We start from the raw sequence: 7,105 nt of genomic DNA on the forward strand, positions 1-7,105 counted from the left end.
AGAAGGACTGAGGACCTTAGGCTTTTACTTTCACCGAGTCTTGGTTCCTGGGTCGTCTCTGGTCTGTGAACCGCAGGATGAAGATGTCTGCTCCTTGTCAGTTCTTGCTGGTGTTGAGTAGAATCTGCTCACCAACCGCATGTGGCTCCTTTGTCCTGGACTCTCTGTGTTACAGGATGGCGACTATGGCCACCGCTGCTGCCAAAGCTGCTGGCAAATGCTCAGATCTGTCTCCTTGCCTGGATTTTCCCTCTCTGGCCTAACTCTGTGTACTGTGATGGCACACTTGGTGTGATTCTCTGGCTTAAGACTGTTCACTGGAACTCTAAAACTGCTTTCTATGCGAGAGCTTGTTTAGCCTTCAGCTTATCCTCCACCATCTTCCCGGAAGCCCCTATGAGCATGGTTTAAATTTTATTTCTTTGGGATAAAATGACAATGTTATCTAATTTCAAGTTTTATAAAGGTTATGCTATGTAAGGGCCTTTCTAAGGTGAAGATTTAATACACTGATGTCAAACTAACCTTTAATTCTATGAATTACATGTATTGTTACACTTGTATTTTTATAATCAACTTTTTAACAACTGTTTTTCATTTCTTGCATTTGAAGAATGAAAAATATGGAATACTTCACAAATTTTCATACCATCCTTGTGCAAGTACCATTTTAATCTCTGTATTGTTGTAATTTGGGTAGACCTGCTGCTGAAGCATGTAGTATCCTCTAAATTTAAGTAGTTATTGATGCAATCTTTATACAGGTACATATTCATGGTTGCCTATTTGTAACAAGGAACCCTTATTGTTCCTAAAAATGCTATTGATCTTATTTCTCTAAATTTCTGTCTATAGTGGAAAAAAATTATATTGTTTGGTCGATTACTCACATTTGCAATTTTTTGTCAATAACTATTTTGTCATTTTCATTTTAAATTTGATCATATTTTGAAGCCTTTACAGCTAAGTCCAAAGGTGATGGCTTTTCAAGTACTTATTTATCAACTGAGTTATCTTTGTGGAGCTAATGGATTCAAAGTAAGCCTTGGTTAAGATCCACTTCTAAACTTCTGCAGCTTAAAATTTCCTAAATGAGGTCTCTGTGGCACAAATGTCTTCCTGACCCTTACCCTTCTTCCATGTAGGAACAGACCAACCAGAATATCTTACACTGACAGCATAGATTATCTTACTGGAACAAAACTAATCTTAATTACAAGGGATCATAGAGAGATGAACACTTCAGACCGAACTGTTCAGAATAGAAGGTATTTTATCAAAATATAATTGTTTGGGCTGGGAAGTTGGCTCAGTGGTAGAGTGCATGCCTTGCATGCCTGAAGCCCTGGGTTTGATTCCTCAGCACCACATAAGGAAAAAGAAAAAAGCCAGAAGTGGTGCTGTGGCTCAAGTGGTAGAGCACTAGCCTTGAGCTGAAGAGCTGAGGGACAGGGCCCAGGCCCAGAGTTCAGGCCCCATGACTGGACCCAAACAACAATATATATATATATATATATACATATATATATATATATATATATATAAAGTATTTATTTTACCTATTATTTCAAAAGTAGCTAAAGCCAAGAAGGTGAAAATGTTGTTCATATGCATGTTTACTTAATATCCTGGCCTGTCTACCATACAACCAGGCAGGAACTTACACTACTGACTTTCCATCACCAAATATTTTCATAGCTCCTGGAGAATTCTATATATTTCTCGTCGATATTAGGCCTTAAATTGGTAATGTTTAAATCCAAGTGTTTCCTCTTGCCTCCAGGCTTTACATTTACAAATGGTAAAGCTTTAGGTCTAACTCTACCAAAAACTGAGGTAGAGATAATGGAATAATACTTTAAAACAGATTTGCCTTTGATACGCTAACCACAACAGAACAATGCATAACAATTTCTTATATTATATATACTTATATATTTTATATTTATATGTGCTGATCTTAAATTTCACACAGTAAATCTTACTAGAATTAATTTATAATTTGACAAATAAATTGAAATTTATTCCCATAAATAGATTGGAACATAAATAATTAGGTTTAGAATATATATTCGAATATAAAAAGTATCAATGCAATGTCTTTGGTATAAACTTGTGATACCTTCTAAGTGTTCTTGGTCTTCTGAATTCATAGTAAAAAAAAAAAAAAAAAAAAAAAAAAACAGTATTGTTTTCCTCTAATCTAGAAGAGATTTTACACTGCTGCTGTGTTTATTGTATTAACTCGCTGGTCCCAAAGTGTTTTTCTCCATATTATGCCTAAAAGCTATTATTCTTCTACAGTACCCACGGGTCCGAGGATACCAGGTCCCAGGTTATCTGCATCATCAGATAACAATGGCAAGTCTTCTAACCTTGGCCCATCCAAAATGCTAACAGAATGTAATTGAAGACCCATCTCAATTTTTCATTTCCTAGAATATTTCAGGGCCCCAATTCCTTGCAGTAATTAGCAGCAAGCAATTGTGAAATTTAAGGCAACTTCAAATGAAAGAGGAGATCACAAAATATGAGTGAAAGTACGGTAGTTCAAACTTTCAATTTACAGATGACAAGCCCATATTAGTAAACAAAATCACAAATGTCACAAGATTATTTTTAATACCTCTCTGCTAATGATGAATGAAAGATTTCAGTCCAGCATAAGTAGGCCAAAAAATTTCCTGGAATGATAGTTCCATAATTGTTCTACCAAGGCTAGGAAAACTTGACTTAGATGTCAAATATAATTAAAAAAAACTAATTGAGAAGACCCTAGTGCTTCAAAACACTGGTACTTCAGTAAAACTTGGTTCTGTAGTATAAAAATGTTGTCATTCTCAAACCAATGATAACCTACATTTAATCTCCTTCAAGTATATTCCTTTTCAAATAAACTTTCTAGAATCATATTCACCAAAATAACACTTGACAAGTAGATGATAGTGACATTAAAAGTTTTTCAAGTGTAGGAATCAAGTTACAATAGAGTTGATTTATTTACCCAGCACTAATGCAAAATAAGTTCAATCATTAATTAAAGTGTAGAAATAGTATCTCCCACCATTTGCATTGTTCAGTAGGTGCCTTCCAGAAATGTGTTAAATAGATCAGCCTCCCATAATTCAAACCCAAATATTAGCTAATAAAGTAAATTTCATCACATAAGATGGTACATTTTAAAAAATCACTAATAGTTGCCTTATCATGTGTTGCCTTATCATATATTTTCCCTATCTGTCTAACATAGTAATAAATATGACTTTAAGTCTTGAATATGGGTACTGATCAGAGATGTGACAAACCTATAATCTATCTTCTATTTCTATCATATTCCTCTATAGTAGTAAATTTTAGTTTTCTTCTTTTTCCAAAACTTATAGGTAGTAGAAAATATCCTATGTAAAATAAAATAATCACACACCATTGCACAAAGCCATTTATAAAAACTGGTAGTTAGCTATAAATTCTAAGCGATTTTTAAACTTTCTTGTTGACTAAAGATTAATCTTCCAAAAAGATGAGAATAAAATCATGTTTAGATGCTTCACATCTCCAGTCTTGCAAATTGTAATTACAGATGAATGAATTATGGAAGTATATGCTGACATCAGTTTAAGTATATGTAGGATTGAAACTCCATGAAATGTATATAAACCTTTCAAAGTATTAACAGACAGTTTAATAGAATGAATATCAGGAAGTTGAAACCAGAAAGGAATAATAGTAAAGACATAGAATGAATGAAAAATGGAACAAGGGGCAAGTACAGCTAGAATACTCAATGTACACATGTAATAAAGGAAGTGGTAAATCTGAAATAAATCATGGAGAAAGGGTTGGTTGACAATGATAGGAGTGACTCTGATCCAAGAGCATTGGACAATTAGATGGACATATTTAATTGTAAAACACTTGCACAACCTTTTGAAATTCAGTTAAAAACACAACTACAAACAAAAACACACAAAAATTACAAACAAACAGCAATCTCTAGAAAGTATGTATATGACCTCACAAAATTTTAAACAGTTAATGGAGGGCAGTCTTGGGAAAAGTAAACAAAGCTGTTCAAAGAGGGCAGTTTAGGGTAGGGGAGAATTTTGAAGAGATTTAAATAGATTGTCTAAGGTTATAAATCACCTACATCTACTGCTAATATTTTCTTCTGTGTTTTTTTTTTTTTTTTTTTTGGTCCGGTCGTGGGGCCTGAACTCTGGGCCTGGGCATTGTCCCTTAGCTCTTCTGGTCAAGGCTAGCGCTCTACCACTTGAGCCACAGCTCCATTTCCGGCTTTTTTTTTTTTGCTTATGTGATGCTCAGGAATTGAACCCAGGGCCTCAGGCATGCAAGGCAAGCGTTCTACCACTGAGCCACTTTCCCAGCCCCCATTCTGTGATTATTCTTTGTCTGAACTGGTTACTCCAGTCCTGAGCTGTGACTTCATAGCTTATGAAGATAGAATGGAAGAATCAAGATCAAGAAACCATTACACCACTGGAGAGAAAACAGTCCTCTATGGTTTCTCTCATCTCTCTTCATTACTCTTTTCTCCTACTTTTAATAAAGTCAAGTGATTTTGAATTATATTTCCTTCTTTTTCAGAGAATCACTGTTTGGTTATTAAATGTCAATTCACAAATTTTGATGTCTTTTTTAAAAAGAATTTTGAATTTAAATTCCACTACAACTTTGTTTTACACAGTGAGAGTATATTCCCTGGGTAAGGACAATTCTCAAGGGAACCTACAGGATTTACAGCAAGGTTTGTGAGGTTTGTTTGTTTAGTGTGAAAATGAGCCATATTCACCCACATTGCTCCCTCTCAGCTAAGTCTCCATGGATTTCTTTGCACGAAAGCCTATTTTCCCAGACAATGTTAAATTTTCTTAATAGGCTAAGTTGTTAAAAAGTTTGAACAATTAAAATTTACCTGTCATAAATTTTTAAATCTTTTGAAATTCCTTTATCAAAATCTTGAATTCACCAATCTTAATCCCACCTTTACCATCAAAAACAGTTGACATGTTGTTTTCATGATATAGTGTCCATGAAACTACTATTTTCTAGGGGCTTTGTTATGCATATATTTGACCATATAAGCTGATGCTGAGCAAAATGAACTCCAAGATATGGAAACAGATATTTATTTGCGGTTCCTTTTTTTTGATGTACTATGTGATCTCTATTTTCTTTGAGATGTTCCCCTATGGTTTATCCCCTGCTGTGTTTGATTTTGGTACCCTGTGTATTGTGTATACATTTACCTTAATTAGGGAAGGGAACAGGAACAAAAAAAAATGGCGAGACAAAGGACAAACAGCAAACCAATGCAATAGCATTTCTCACAAGACAATAAGTTGGAAATGTACATTACAACTTGGGAGGGGTATTAGGGTGAAGGAAAAACTGAGAAAAATGAGAGAGGGGATAACAAGTTTGAAAAGTTATGTATTCACTACCTTACAATGACTGTAACCACAGTGCACATCACTTTCACATTAAAATTAAATTTAAAAAATAAGCTGATGAAATAAAATTTCACTGTTTTGGTAGAGTAAATATTATTCTTTATGTAGTAACTTAAAAATCAGTATTATTTGGCATCTAATTTGAATTAATTACCTCTTCTTTATCAGAGGGTCATCAACTTGAATGATATCCAACTAGACAATTTTTTCACAATATACTTGCCAATATTTTGAAAATAGAATAAAATAATATTTTGTTATAATAAAACAGAAAACAATTTAATTCTATGGAAATCCATAACTTTTAAAAGTAAATAAGTTGTTAATAGGAAAGAATGTATGTGTTCTTCAAAATTCCTATGACTAATAACTACTCATTTTCAAATTCTGAACATTCCATACCTGAGAGATTCAAAATATACCTGTTTGCATGTTATGTAATTCTGCAGTAGATGCATTTTCCAATGGGGTGTTACAGACTGAGAAGTGAACAGAAAAAGAGCCACATTCTGATATGGGATAAAACTATGAAGCATGTGATAATTAATTCTTCAAGAGTAAGCAGTTGTTTATCAGATTAAGCTATTATTTCTTTGACCATCAATCACAGGATTCATGCCATAAACTCATCCTAGCCCACCAGTTTCCAACTTGTAGGGTGCACCTCAAAATTCCCTTAATTCATATCAAGAATAGCTTATGTCCATTGTGAAAATACACTGCACCTCTGCTAATGTGACGCCCTCCATATTCTGGAAAGAACACCACTATAAACAGGGTTGCATCATTTTTCCTCCACTGGTATTCTTGAAAATATTATTTATATTTATACTTTTTTAACTATCATAGATAATCAGGAGGTGAAGATTGGAAGATTACAGTTCAAAGATTGTGAAGACCAAGGGTCTATGTTGAAGGGGCAGAATGATGCAGGCTCTGGCCTCAGGATTATCTGAGGACTGTGTTTGAGTATTAGGAAAGCTCTTGGCATGCCAGGCTAGAGAGGGAAAATGTTCTCTCTCCCTATCTGAAAACAAATGTCACAGACTCCTGGGAGCTGAGGAAGTATCTCTTCTGCTTGCTGAAGCATAGTTGAACACTAAAACAACAAATCAAAAAATTTAAAAGGAGGAAAAGTTTGGATGAAGGTATGAATATTTTGTGGTTTTCCATGCAAAATCCTAAAATAATTTTACATCAAGCTCTTTTTGTTCTTAATATTTTAAACTTACCACAAGGAGATATTTTAACTAGCGCTGAGTGCCATTTTGAACAAATATCAGAAAAACTTTATTTAAATGCTCCCGTATGGATTAAGATTGCATTGGATGCAGAATAGCAACTAGGAACATTATTACATAAGGGGCAAGGATAGGGTTTTCTATCTACACAGGATGGAAACAATACTAGCTTCCTGCCTGATGGATACAGACGCGGCCCAGTGAGGACAGCCCCGTATCCTGCAAGGAATCGGCCACCAGTTGAGGAAAAAGAAATCCCCACTGCCCACCTGGGGGCAGGTTAAAAAGTTGACTGGAGAAGGACAAAAGATGTTACAATGCAATGGTAAACCTGTCACGACTGAGAACTTGTTCTTGGCCATGTGTGCCCTGCTTACTGTAAACTCTGTCCAT

General features: G+C 34.7%; 1 pseudogene; it reads right to left on the bottom strand.

Annotated features, from left to right (window-relative positions):
* Nucleotides 1-617: 617 nt before the first annotated feature.
* LOC122100727 lies at nucleotides 618-717 on the bottom strand (annotated as a pseudogene).
* Nucleotides 718-7,105: the final 6,388 nt, after the last annotated feature.

Source organism: Dipodomys spectabilis, unplaced genomic scaffold, assembly GCF_019054845.1.
Source record: "Dipodomys spectabilis isolate Male_0828 unplaced genomic scaffold, ASM1905484v1 ptg000598l, whole genome shotgun sequence".
Classification (NCBI taxonomy): Eukaryota; Metazoa; Chordata; class Mammalia; order Rodentia; family Heteromyidae; genus Dipodomys; species Dipodomys spectabilis.